The sequence below is a fragment of the Acinonyx jubatus genome, chromosome B4, assembly GCF_027475565.1.
Source record: "Acinonyx jubatus isolate Ajub_Pintada_27869175 chromosome B4, VMU_Ajub_asm_v1.0, whole genome shotgun sequence".
NCBI lineage: Eukaryota > Metazoa > Chordata > Mammalia > Carnivora > Felidae > Acinonyx > Acinonyx jubatus.
The window spans coordinates 98,304,316-98,318,830 of NC_069387.1; the positions used below are offsets into that span (position 1 = coordinate 98,304,316).

Below are 14,515 nucleotides of genomic sequence, written 5' to 3' on the forward strand. Positions count from 1 at the left end.
GGCACCCCTATATATACCACTTTTTTATTCATTCATCTATCGATGGGCACTTGGGCTCCTTCCATAATTTGGCTATAGTAAATAATGCTGAAATAAACATAGGGGTGTATATATCTTTCCAAATTAGTGTTTTCATATTCTTTGGGTAAATACTAAGTAGTGGAATTACCAAACCATCTGGTAATTCTATTTTTAATTTTTTAAGGAACTTCCATACTGTTTCTCACAGTGGCTACATCACTTTGCATTCTCGCCAACCGTGCATGAGGGTTCTTTTTTCCCCACATCCTCACAGTGCTTGCTACTTCTTGTGTTTTTGATTTTAGCTATTCTGACAAGTGTGAGATGATAGCTCATTGTGGTTTTGACTTGCATTTCCTTGATTATTAGTGATGTTGAGCATCTTTCCCTGTGTCTGTTAACTATTTGTATGTCTTCTTTGGAGAAATGTGGGTTCATGTCTTCTGCCCATTTCTTAATTGGATTATTGTTTTTTTTCAGGTTGAGTTGTATAAATTCTTATATACTTTGTATACTAATCCTTCATCTGATATGTAATTTTCAAATATTTTCTCCCATAAGTAGGTTGTCTTTTTGTTTTGTTGACTGTTTCCTTTATGGTGCAGAGCTTTTTATTTTGATGTAGTCCTAATAGCTTATTTTTGCTTTTATTTCTCTTGCCTCAGGAGACATATCTAGAAAAAGCTACTATGGCCGATGTCAGAGAAATTACTGCCTGTGCTCTCTTCTAGGATTTTTATGGTTTCAGGTCTTACATTTAATTCTTTAATCCATTTTGGATTTATTTTTATGTATGGTGTAAGAAAGTGGTCCAGTTTCATTCTTTTACATGTAGCTGTCTAGTTTTCCCAACACCATTTGTTGAAGAGACTGTCTTTTTCCCATTGCATAGTTTTGCCTCTTTTGTTGTAGATTAATTGACCATATAAATGTGAGTTTATTTCTGGTTCTTCTGTTCTGTTGAACTGATCTATGTGTCTATTTTTGTGCCAGTACCATACTGTTTTAATTATTTCAGCTTTGTAGTAGATCTTGAAATCTGGAATTGTGATACCTCCAGTTTTGTTCTTCTCTATTTTTTTTAATGTTTATTTATTTTTGAGAGAGAGAGAGAGAGAGAGAGAGCAAGATCATGTGAGTCAGGGAGGGGCAGAGAGAGAAGGAGACACAAAATCCAAAGCAGGCTCCAGGCTATGAGCTGTCAGCACAGAGCCTGACATGGGCCTCAAACTCACAAACCATAAAATCATGACCTGAGCTGAAGTCCGATGCTTAGCCGACTGAGCCACCCAGGCGCCCCTTGTTCTTCTTTTTCAAGATTGCTTAGGCTATTCAGGGTCTTTTGTGGTTCCATACAGATTTTAGGATTATTTGTTCCAGTTCTGTGAAAAATGCTGTGGTATTTTGATACAGATTATGTATATATATATATACACATATATATGTGTATATATGTGTATATACACATATATATATGTGTATATACACATATGTGTGTGTGTGTATATATATATATATATATATATATATATATATATATAATGTTTTGGGCAGTATGAGCATTTTAACAATATTATTCTCCCAATCCATGAGAATAGAATATCTTTCTATTTCTTTGTGTCATCTTCAATTTCTTTCATCAGTATTTTATAGTTTTCAGAGTATAGGTCTCTTATCTTCTTGGTTAAGTTTATTCCTAGGTATTTTATTATTTTTGATGCAATTGTAAATGAGACTGTTTTCTTAATTTCTCTTTATGTTGCTTCATTATCAGTGTATAGAACTGCAGTAGATTTCTGTATATTGATTTTGTATTCCTGTGACCTTACTGAATTCATTTATCAGTTCTAGTCATTTTTTGGCAGAGTCTTTTAGGTTTTCTATATATAGTATCATGCACCTGCAAATAATGAAAGTTTTACTTCCTCCTTACCAAATTGGATGTCTTTTTTTTCTTTTTCCTGTCTGATTTCTGTGGCTAGGAGTTCCAGTACTATGTTGAATAAAAGTGGTGAAAGTGGACATCCTTGTATTGTTCTTAACCTTAAGGGAAAAGTTCTCAGTTTTTCACCATTGAGTATGATGGTAGCTGTGGGTTTTTCAGATATGGCCTTTATTGTATTGAGGTATGTTCCCTCTAAATCTTGTTCTTTGGGGTGTTTTATCATGAATGGATTTTGTACTTTGTCAAATACTTTTTCTGCATCTATTGAAATGATGATATGGTTTTTATCTTTTCTCTTGTTGATGTGATATGTCACATTGATTGATTTGCCAATATGGAACCACCTTTGTAACCCAGGAATAAATCCCACTTGATCGTGGTGAATGATTTTTTTTAGTGTGTTGTTGGATTTGGTTTCCTAATAATTTGTTAAGGATTTTTGCCTCTATGTTCATCAGAGGTATTGGCCTGTAGTTCATTCTCTCTCTCTCTCTGTCTCTCTCTTTTTTGTAGGGTCTTTATCTGGTTTTGGTATCAGGGTAATGCTGGTCTCAGAATGAATTTGGAAGCTTTTCTTCTCCATTTTTGGAACAGTTCGAGAAGAATAGGTATTAACTCTTCTTTAAATGTTTGGCAGATTTCACTTGTGAAGCCATCTGGTCCTGGACTTCTGTTTGTTGGGAGTCTGTTCACATTTTCTATTTCTTCCTAATTCAGTTTTGGGAGGTTATTTCTAGGTGTTTGGGAGGTGTTTCTAGGAATTTACTTCTTCTAGGTTGTCCAATTTTTTGCCATATAAATTTTCATAACATTCTCTTGTCATCCTTTGTATTTCTATGGTGTCAGTTGTTATTTCTCCTCTTTTATTTCTGATTTTGTTTATGTGAGTCCTTTCTCTCTTTTTTCTCTTATTGATGAGTGTGACTAAAGGTTTATGAATTTGCTGATTCTTTCAGTGAACCAGCTCTGATTTCATTATCTGTTCTATTGTTTTTATAGTTTCTATTTCATTTATTTCTACTCTAATCTTTATTATTTCCTTCCTTCTCCTTGGGTTTTGTTTGTTCTTTTTTTTCCGCTCCATTAGGCATAAGGTTAGGTTGTTTATTTGAGATTTTTCTTGCTTCTGAAGGTAGTCCTGAATTGCTATAAACTTCCCTCTTAGAACAGCTTTTGCTGCATCTCAAAGATTTTGGACTGTTGTGTTTTCATTTTCATTTGTGTCCATATATTTTTTAATTTCCTTTTTGATTTCTTGGTTGACCCATTCATTGTTTAGTAGCATGTTATCTAATCTCTATGTATTTGTGTTCTTTCCAGATTTTTTCTTGTGGTTGATTTTTAGTTTCATAGTTTTGTGGTTAGAAAAGATGCATGGTATGACTTCGATCTCTGAATTTGTTGAGACTTGCTCTGTGGCCTAACATGTGATCTCTTCTGTAGAATATTCCATGTACACTTGAAAAGAATGTGTATTCTGCTGTTTTAGGATAGAATGTTCTGAATATATCTGTTAGATCCATGTGGTCCAGTGTGTCATTCCAAGCCATTGTTTCCTTGTTGATTTTCTGTTTGGAAGGTCCACCCATTGTAGTGACTGGAGTGTTAAAGTTTTACCTACTATTATTGTATTACTATCACTTATTTCCTTTATGTTGGTTATAAGCTGCTTTATGTATTTGGGTGTTCCTATTTTGGATGCATAAATATTTATAATTGTTGTATCTTCTTGCTGAATTGTTCCTTTTGTGATTATGTAGTATCCTTCTTTGTCTCTTGTTACAGACTTTGTTTTAAAGTCTATTTTGTTTGCTATAAGTATTGCTACTTTGGCTTTCATTTCACTTCCATTTGCATGATTCATGCTTCTCCATCCCTTCACTTTCAATCTGCATGTGTTTTTAGGTCTGAAATGAGTGTCCTGTAGGCAGTATATAGATGGGTCTTGCTTTTTTATCTATTCTATCACCCTATGCCTTTTGATTAGAGCATTTAGTCCATTTACATTCAAAGTAATTATTGATAAGTATGTACTCGTTGCCATTTTGTATGGTTATTTTTGTAGTTCTTTTCTGCTCCTTTCCTTTTTTCTCTTATCTCATGGTTTTCTGACTTTTTGTGGTGACGTACTTGGAGTCCTCTCCCTTTTTTGCATTTTCATAAAAAAAAAGTTTCTGATTTGTGGTTACCGGTAGGTTTATATATAACATCTGAAGATGTAGCAGTCTGTATTAAGTTTATGGTCACAAGTTTGAACCCATTCTAAAAACACTAAATTTTTACTCCTCTTCCCCTGCACGTTTTAGGTATATGGTGTCATACTTCACATCTTTTTATTTTGTGAATCCCTTGGCAGATGTTTACTGGTTTTGTGCTTCCTACTTTTTTACTCCTACTTATGTTCTATCCTTTCCATTGAAAGAGTCCCCTGTAACATTTCTTGCGAGGCTGGTTTAGTGGTGATAAATTCCTTTAACTTTTGTTTGTTTGGGAAACTATTTCTTTTTATATTTGAATGGTAGCCTTGCAGGATAGAGTATTCTTGGTTTCAGGTTATCTTCTTTCAACACTTTCAATATATCATGCCACTCCTTTCTGGTCTGCAAAGTGCCTGCTGAAAAATCAGCTGATAGACCCAGGGTTTTCCTTGTGTGTAACTGTTTTCTCTTGCTGCTTTAAAAAAATCTCTATCACTTTTCTGCCATTTTAATTGCTATTTATCTTAGTGTGGACCTCCTTGGGTTGATGTTTTGTGTGTGGGGGGGGGGGTTCTCTGTGCCTCCTTGATCTGGATTTCTGTTTCCTTCCCCAGATTTGGAAAGTTTACAGCTCTTGCTTCTTTAAATAAATTTTCTGACCCATTTTCTCTTTCTTGTCCTTCTGGGATCTCTATGACACGAATGTTATTATGCTTGCTGGTGTCACTGAGTTCCCTAAGTCTATTTTAATTTTGTATTTTTTTTTTTTTTATTCCTCTTCAGCTTGATTGCTTTCCATTACTCTGTCCTCCAGTTTGGTGATCCATTCTTCTGCTTCCTCTAGTCTACTCTTGATTCCTCTAGTGTATTTTTAATTTCAGTTATTGAGTTCTTCATCTCTGATTGATTCTTTTTTATGTTTTCTGTCTCTTTGTTGAGGGTCTCACTGAGGTTCTCCATCTTTTCTCCAGGCCTGTGAGTATCTTTATGACCATTACTTTAAATTCTCTATCAGGCATATTATTTATCTTTTTTTCATTTGGCTTTCTTGCTGTTATTTTTGTCTTGTTTTTTCATTTGGGACATATTCCTCTGTGTCCTCATTTTGTCTAACTCTCTGTGTCTGTTTTTTATGTGTTAGGAATATCAGCTACGTCTCCTGATTTTGAAAGTAGTGGCCTTATGAAGAAGAGGTCCTGTGGTGTCTTGCAGTGCAATGTCCTCTGTTCACCAGAACTTGGCATTTCAGGAGCGTCTCCTCTGTGTGTTGTGTGCACTGTATTGTAGCTGAGCCACGTTTGCCTTTAGTTCAGTCATCTGCAATGGCTCTTTTTGCCTGTCTTGGGCAGGATTTGTTCCCTATAGTGTTAGTGAGCCAGTCTGGGGCCACCTTGGGCTGAATCAGATCAAGGATTTGCCAAAGCTATGATAGAATCAATCTGCAGAGTGCTTTCCCTATGTTGTCCCCAAGAAGTTTTTGTTGGTGGATAGAGTTGGAGTCAGACTAGATGTCTGCCCACTGCCCACTGCCCACTGTTAGGGCCCCAGTTGAACTACTGTGTATGTTTTTTTTCCACTCTCCTGGGACTGGAGTCACTTTGGGGTGGTGCTGGCCCCTGTTGTGGCTGCTTACACACTGCCATGCTTGGGGTGCTGCTTTGGATGGACACCTGCCATGTGTGTTGAAGGGGATGGGTCTGCAGGAAAACTCGGGGGTGGAGTGTGCTGGTCCAGTGCTGGAGGGGACCTGTAATGGTCTAGGAAAACTGCCAAGGCTGGAGGGGGCAGACCTGGATAAGAGTGTGGGAGCAAGGCACACTGTTAGCAAGCTAGGTGGAGAGTGTTTGAGCTGTGCTATTTCCCACAAGTATCTGTGTATCTAGGCTGAGGAGTAGAGGAGGTGCATGGCACCTACTGGCTCTTTTGTTCTTGGAGAAGTCTCCCAAATATCCCTGCCCCTCCAGCACATGCTCTGAATTAGTAAATGTATCTCCCTCCCATATACCTCAGGCATTTTTCAAACTGCTGCTTCTATGCTCTATTTTTATGGTGCAGTTTGTTGTATTGTTGTGTTGTCCCTTTAAGGGCAGGGACTCAGTTTTCTACCACCCTCTCATCTCTCCCTGAGCTGAGAAGGCTGAGTTTTAAAGTTTCAGGTGTTAAGCCCCACTGATTATAAGAGCATGCAAAGTTAGACCCTCTGGTTTTCAATGCCAAATATTATGGGAATTCAATTTATCTTCCCAGGGTGGGTCCCCCATGGCTGGGGTGCCTGGTGTGAGATCCATTCCTCTCCCTTCTCCATGCCTTCAGCATCCCTCGCTCCTGTGGGCAGTCCTGTGAATCTGTTTGGCTGCCGATCATGTCTCTGCCCTTCCTATCCTCTTTGATGTGGCCTCTTCTCTATGTTTAGCTGTGGAGAGTCTGTTCTGCTAGTCTTCAGGTCATTTTCTGGGTTATTTATGCTGATGTGGATAATATCTAGCTGTATCCATAGGACAATGTGAGCCTAGGATCTTCCTACTCTGCCATCTTCCCCAGAAGTCACCTAATTTTTCTGTATCACAATATATGATTTTCTTTTGATTTTTTGCAACTATTTAAGAATATAAAACCCATAGTTCATGGACTATACAAAAACAGGCAATGAGCCAGATTTGCTTATAAGGCATAGTTTGCCAACCCCTTGTGTAAGCTAATCAGGTTGGTTTAATTTCCTTTGCCAAAGATTGGATTCACTGTGGACAGGTAGTTGAACCTTGACCAATGCAACATGAAGGATGGTATTCTGTAAGCTTTCCTTGATTTAAAAAAGAGGCTCATGAGAAAGAACAGTCATTTTATTTCCTGTGGATATGTGATGAATATGGCTATGTGGCTATGTGATGAATAATGCCTGTAGTTGCTACAACAATGTGGTGACCAAGAGGCTTCTTGCTTTTTTACTGAAAATGGAAGAGTAGAAAGAATCTGATTGAATCTTCATCATATTAATGAGCTGTGGAATTAATCTGGAAAATACTTGAATCTTCATGAAATTACTAAAGTGTTGACTTAACTTGACTCTAGACTCCTTGTTGTAAGAAACAATAAAGGTCCTTATCATATAAGCCATTTTTAGTCAATTTTTCTGTTACTTGAAGCCAAAAATATTTTGATATTCAAGGACCCAGGAAAATACTACTTAAGCCATGAAATAGAACAAACTAAAACTATATATGCTGCAGTGGAAGGATATCCAAGACAAATTCTTAAGTGGAAAAAAACAACAACAGGGTGTGGAACAGTTTTCACAGTTAGAATGTAATCTTAAGGATATATAGGTATATATCTTAAAATTGGGGGAAGACTTTGATTAATTATGATTAACTCTGGGAAGTGTTATTGGAATGAATGGGGAGGAAAAGAGACTTAATTCTAATTGTAGCTATTACTTTATTATTTATAAATTATAAAGGATGTGCAATTATTACTTTTAAGATTGAAAAACCTGGTTTTAAAAAAATGAAAAGAAAATTGTTAATGCCTAGATAGGCAAGTATTGTGAATAGGATTCTGCAGGAGTCTGGGGATGTAGCAACTCAATGCTAATGCCTAAAATGTAGTAAAGCCTAGATTCAGATACACGATTTCAGTTCTATTTTATTCTCTTAATGTGGTATCTTTATCTATGCCACCTTCTCTCTGAGTGGAGCTTAGAAAAGTATAATCTAGAAGAGAAGAGCAGAGAATACCAGATGCTGCAACTACAACTGTTTAGCTCTTCTTATCTTTCTGATAGACAGAAGATCAAATGCATTGCCCTTGGGTGTTAGGACTGTGTCTTGTCTCAATTACCACGTGCGTTAATGATTTAGAAGTGGGAAAAAGGGCATTTAGTAATGGAAGTCCTTCCTTACATTTCATTAGTGAGACTTAACTGTGTGGGAATGATTTGGGTGAGGGAGATAAAAGGGAATGTGTTTTGTTTTGTTTTAAATTTTTTAATGTTTATTTATTTTTGAGAGAGAGAAACAGAGTGTGAGTGGGGAAGGGGAAGAGAGAGAGGGAGACACAGAATTCGAAGCGGGTTCCAGGCTCTGAGCTGTCAGCACAGAGCTCGATGAGGGGTTCAAACTCAGGAACCATGAGACCATGACCTGAGCCCAAGTCAGAGGCTTAACCGACTGAACCACCCAGGTACCCCAAAAGAGAATGTTAAGAAGACTGAGAAGAAGATAAAATAAAGAGAAACATGAGGGATTTAGGATAGCAATCAAGAAGACATGCCTGATAGTAAAAACTATTGCAAACAGAAGAGAATGAGGTTAGTTACACACATTGTAGACTTTTCACTATGATAGTATAAAAGGAAATTATCAGCTGTGTAGGATGGTATTATCATTAGAACCATAAAGATGAAAGAGACTTTGGAGATCACATATTCCAAGCCCTTTCATTTTACAGATGACAAAACTGAGGCTGAGAAATTAAACTGACAAAGATAATACACTTAATTAGCTATAAAGCCAGAACCAGTGTTTAGTTTCTTAAAATAGACTCTTCTATACCACATTTCCTGAGAATTATTTTGTCTGAAGGCAGTAGAATAACTGGATGACTGCTAAAAGTCCTTTATAGCTTAAAAACATTACTCGAGAACTAAAGCTATGATTTATCACAACCAGGGAATTTTTTTTTCCACCTTGGGTCCTTGCTCGGGGAGTCATGAACCCTTTGATATTTATGCAAAATTATGTCTATGTATGCTTGGAAAGCTGTGGTTTCCAGTGCCTCTTTATGATGGATTAATCTAATAGTAAGTTTCCCCAAAGCTGAATTTGGGATTAATTCCCAGGTAACCAGTTCGAATCCAACCTCAGAAACAAGAAGTGGAGAAGTTAAGGGGACCCTCCAGGTTCAGTGATGGGGGAATATTCTCAAGAGCATCTGACTATATTAGCATATCAGAAGCTGACTGGGTTATGGAGAAAAACTTTCATGTGCTGGGAATTTTTGAAAGTCCAGGTGACTAACTAAAAATGTACAACAGACTTTTTCTCCTTAATGCCTGCCCCCCGACAAAAGGTCTAGAAAATTTACCAGTTCGGCAAACAGAAAATGAAAGGGGCATACCCTAAAGTTGTAAAAAGAAAATAAAAAAGTTGCAGACACAGAAAGAAATGTAAAAATTCTGAAACAAATGCCAAATTATGAAATTAACACAAATATCCCCAAATTTGTATAGAAATAAACCTAATGCACCTCCTTACATTTCTCATTTTTTCACTGTACATTTCTAGAAAGAGCTGCAAGAAAGGCTGGTGAAATGGGGAAAGTGAACTATGGACCTAACTCTAAAGAGAGAGCTCCAGGGCTACTCAGTAAAATGGGGAGCTATCGAGGCACCTGGGTGGCCCACTGGGTTAAGTGTCCAACTCTTGGTTTCAACTCAGGTCATGATCTCATGGTTTTGTGGGTTCAAGCCCTGTATCGGGCTCTGTGCTGACAGTTCAGAGCCTGCTTGGGATTCTCTCTTTCTCTCCCTAAAATTTCCTAAGAATATAACAGACACCAGCTACTTCCCCTCAGGTTCCCTTAGGATGTTGACAAAAGATCTCACTAAAAATAAGTAGACCATAAAACCTATGACCCACAAGGAATGTTAATGGCCATAGACCACCCCTCATACAATGAAAATGAACCAACCAGGAATGGACAACTCAGCATCCAGAGTTATATACCCAATAAATAAGGTTAGAACCTGAGAAGGAACAAAGGGGAAGGAAAGGGGAGGGGGAGGGGTGACCAGAACCTTACAAAACAAGGACCGTTGCCTATAGTCCTCTGGCATTCACTTACAGATGTCACCTCTCTGTAAAGAGAGATTTCATACTATTCTTCCTTTCTAACCTTATACTTTAATAACTTTTTCCTGCTGCTCATTTTGTGTCCACCTCTTCATTCTTTGATGTGGCAAGACAAGGAATCCCGGGTATTGAGGTAAAAGAAAATCCCGCAACACAAGTTCTACCTTTCCTCACCAGAGCTTCTCTCTCCTTCCTGCCATTTCCTCAAGGTACAGAAAAGTGAACAGAAGATGAAATACTCTGCTCTCAAACAGAAACTGACTGGAAACCAAACTGGATTCAGATATGGAGGAAAGGAAGTAAAAACGTCATCCACACTGTATCACAGCAAATAGAAGGTCTGTCAGAGCTATCCAAGCCTGAGCGAGAGGAAAAGAAATGGCATGCAAATCATAAGAGACTCTTAAGTAGAGAACAGACTGAGGGTTGATGGGGAAAATGGGTGATGGGCATTGAGGAGGGCACTTGTTGGGATGAGCACTGGGTGTTGTATGTAAGTGATGAATCATGGGAATCTACTCCCCAAACCAAGAGCACACTGTATACACTGTATGTTAGCCAACTTGACAATAAATTACATTTAGGAAAAGAAAAAAAAATTAAAAATGGGGGAAGGAAAGGAGTTCTACTGTGGGTAAAATGGTATCAAACAGCATTGTGTGTGACAGAGAAATCATTCATGAAATGAAGAGTCAATGCAGGAAACTTCACTGTTGTCTTATTTTAAGAAGTTGCCACAGCCACCCCAGCCTTCAGCAGCCACCACCCAAGATCATTCAGCAGCCATCAAAATCAAAGCAAGACCCTCCACCAAAACAAAAGATTATGTCTGCTTGAAAGCTCGGATGATAGCATTTTTTAGCAATAGTTTTTTTTTTAATCCAGATAAGAAAAAGAAAAATGAAAAGAAATGGCATGGCTACCACGTAAGCATGTTGTAGTATGTAACTTTCATCAGGTCACAGAATTAAGATTGTAGAATTGGAATTCAAACCCAGGTGGTCTGACTAGCCTGGAAAAATCTGGATAGAAGAATGTTTGATTTACTAAACCGTTTTCCTAAATGAGATAAAGCCATTGAGCCAGCTGTAGTTAGATTTCCAACTCTGTTTGATTCTTCGGTGTAAATAAGCCAATGAGAGAAAAGCCCCTACATCTGATCTCATAACCTTAGGGGACATGAATCAATGAGGATCTCTTCTACAATGATGGACCAGAGCTTGGGGAAGAGTCAGGAATAGCAGTGCTGAGGAGCATTATTGACACGGCCTGGTCACAGTCTAGTCCTACAATAGCTACCATACATGCATACTGTCCTAATGAAGTCCTGCTGTAAAAGATTGCTTCTTTTAATATCTTCTTGAACAGGAACCTTGGCAGGGGTCCAGCATAGTGAGTCAAGACACTATTAGCACAACTGTTGCCCTTTCCATTACAAAGTTAAACATGCCTAAAATATGAGAATCCTGTCCTAGAATCTGGGTGACAAGAGAGTGGATGTCATAGTTGGGACCATTTCCTTCACGCACCACCACAACAAAAGCCCTATTCTTTTCTTAAGACAAAGTGTAAAGAGCACCCAATCTGTTCCTAGCATGGGTTTGATCTCTAGTCTTGTAGTCCAGCAGTCATTCTGAAAAACATAAATGACATGAACATAATGGCAGCATACAGGGGGCAAGCAGAGGGTAGGTAGAGATGTAGAAAAGATGTGGAAGATTACTGAAACCATGTATTGACTTTTCCATATTTCCCCTAATTTAGACAGAGGGCTGGGGCACAAAGCTTCTCTCAACTGCTTTCATTGCCTTACGGTAGCAATGTAAAAGATGTATTTCCAATAAGAATTAACTTCATCTCCTCTTCAAGTTGTGACTAATTGTAAGTGCTATGTAGATAGTCAATAACAAAAAATCGTCTGGGACTGTTGAATTCTCATAGAAAAGCTAATAGTGTATTTGATATTGGATCAAAGAGGTAATTTTTGGCAACAGAAGTGTACTTTTCTATCTAGTCATGATAACATAATCAACTAGCATATATCAACCTAATGGCTTATTAGCTCTTGTCTACGTATTTGATTTCAGGGCCTGTTGATGCATCCTTAGTTGTTTGCAAACTGCCTAGTATGTAAATGTCCTAGAGAATCCCATGTAGCCATCATATTAACTCACTGTAAAGGGTAAACTTACCTGCAAAAGGGAGATATTTACAGTACTTAATTCTTAGGCATCATATGAGGATTAAATGGGACATGTGCATGAAGGATTTAGAATAGTGCTTGGTACCTAGAATGTGTATCATAAGTCAGGGGCCCTTCCAGGAAGTAGAATTCTCTCCATATGACCCAAAGGAATAAGTGTTAGTGAAAGTACTGCATACATGAGGGTAGGGGGAAGGGAACAAGCAAGGGCTGGTAGGCACCTGGAGACAAGCAATACTCCTCAGGCTGAGGGGACACAGGAAAGAGAGCCATCTGTTAGCTGGAACTGTAGAAGAGGGACCACCCGGTAGGCATTGTAATCTAAGAGGGATGAAACTGCTGACAGAGATGCTTTGTCAAAGCAGAGGGGGATTGGGAAGAAATACTCTGACCTATTTCTTGTGCCAGTGCCTCCCATCAGCCAAACTTAAACAGCAGCCAACTTGGCCAGATAGCGCAGGACATGCAGTCCTTGGTGATCAGTTTGCTAGAGCATAAGGCAGAAAAGAGCAAATAATGGATTTGGGGGGTGAGGTAATGGGGAGAAGGGGGAATGCAGATTAACCAATGTACTCTGATTCATTTTCTATTTTAAACCAAAACAAACTATCTGAATCCTAACCAAGTTGGTATAACTGCATCTTTTCCCTACTATGAGAAATAAATTATGTGAAATTTTGTTCATATAAAGGTTCATATATGCTTTCCTTTTTTCTTATCTTCTTCATTTGTTATTTATTCATTTAACAAATAATTATGGAATAACTACCTTGAGAAAGCAATATGCTAAGTATTATGTATAGGATTGGTATTCTTGTCCTTATGGAGATTGTCATTTACAAGTCAAATAATTTAACATCATGTAAATAATACAGTAAAAATCCCCATTATAACTTTTCATTTATGTAAAAGGGAGAAATACTTCTAAAGAAATAGATTTTACATTTTAAATGTTCCTAGATTTGAGCAACATTTTTTGGGTTATATACCCATTTGAAAATCTGATGAAAGCTATAGATTCTCTCTCCAGAAAAAAAAAAGTTCATATGCATATAAAAAAGGCTTTTATTGATCACTATCTTAGTCTCAAGTTTGTTCACTTGAGCCTTTCTCAGATACTCTTCCTATCTTCCCATTTGCAGGTGCTTACAGGATCTTTTTGGGCTTAGAGGGGCCCTAGAACATTGCAGAGGGTGGAGGGTCAAAAGACAAAGAGTAAAACTTAGTGGCACTGCCTTGCATGGTCATACCTTGTTATTTCCAGAGGAATAGTAAAATGATGGGAGTCTTGGTGCCTAACAAGAAAAATTTTTTTCCAGGTACTGAATGAGAGACCCTGGGTATTGCAAGGGCTCTGATCTGTGAGGCTCCTGGGTACTCAACACGCTTTCACAAGGGAATTTTGTCTTCAACGAGTGCACTCACTCCCCACAATCTCCCATTTCCTGGCAGCAGGACACTTTCTAAGTTCAGATCCAGCAATCTATACTCTTGCTCCCTGGACAATCCTTTCTCCTTCTCTCCCCCGCCCCCCCTTCATTATACACATTGTTGTTTCAAATCCTCATTATTTTTAAACACAAAGTTCCATTGTCTTTCTCGTTGATGGCTCTTGAGGGCCGACCCAAGTGACTAGTACTGATTCCCTTCTCTTTAGGGATGTGACCAGCTCAGTTTTTAAACATTCCCTGGAAAGGAAGAATTTGCACACCACACCTCCCTCCTTCCCCCCAATAACAAACATTGGGGGGTTTGTTACACATTCCTTTTAAGGGAGTAAAACTTAGCGGAAAAAAAACTGTTCTATGAAATCAAACTGGATGTTTTGATCCTGCTGTATTCTTGTAAACGTATAGCTTTGTAAATGATTTCAGGGGTTTCAGGCTTTACACACTGTATTAACTATTGCCGTATAATAAATTATCCCCAAACTTAGCTCAGAAAAATACACACTTATATTTCACATAATTTTAGTGGTTCAGGAGTCCAGGTGCAGTTTAGGTGGGTGGTTCTGGCTCAGGGTCTCTCATGAGCTTGTAGTGAAGATGTCAGCTGGAGTTGCAATCATCTGAAGGCCTGAAGATCTGCTATTAAGGTGGCTTATTCATGTGCCTGGCAAGTGAATGCTGGCTGTTGGCAGGAGGCTTCACTTCCTTGCCATGTGGATCTTTCCACAGGGCTGCATGAGTGTCTTCATGACACGGCAGCTGGATCCTCCAGAATTGGTAATCCAAGAGAGAATAAGGCAGATTCCGCAATGCCTTTCAGGATGCAGCCTCAAAAGTCATACATAGTTTTT

General features: G+C 38.2%; 1 long non-coding RNA gene across 5 annotated transcripts in view; it reads left to right on the plus strand.

The window, feature by feature from the left end:
• Positions 1-14,032, plus strand: part of LOC113602810 (uncharacterized) — a 163,523-nt gene extending 149,491 nt beyond the window's left edge. For 2 of the 5 annotated variants that reach the window (XR_008300352.1, XR_008300351.1), the window contains 2 exons: positions 10,223-11,894; positions 13,536-14,032. This is a non-coding gene — a long non-coding RNA (uncharacterized LOC113602810). The remainder of the gene's footprint in view (positions 1-10,222; positions 11,895-13,535) is intronic. The other 3 variants (XR_008300353.1, XR_003424338.2, XR_003424337.2) reach the window with 3 other exon arrangements.
• The last annotated feature ends 483 nt before the right edge of the window (positions 14,033-14,515 follow it).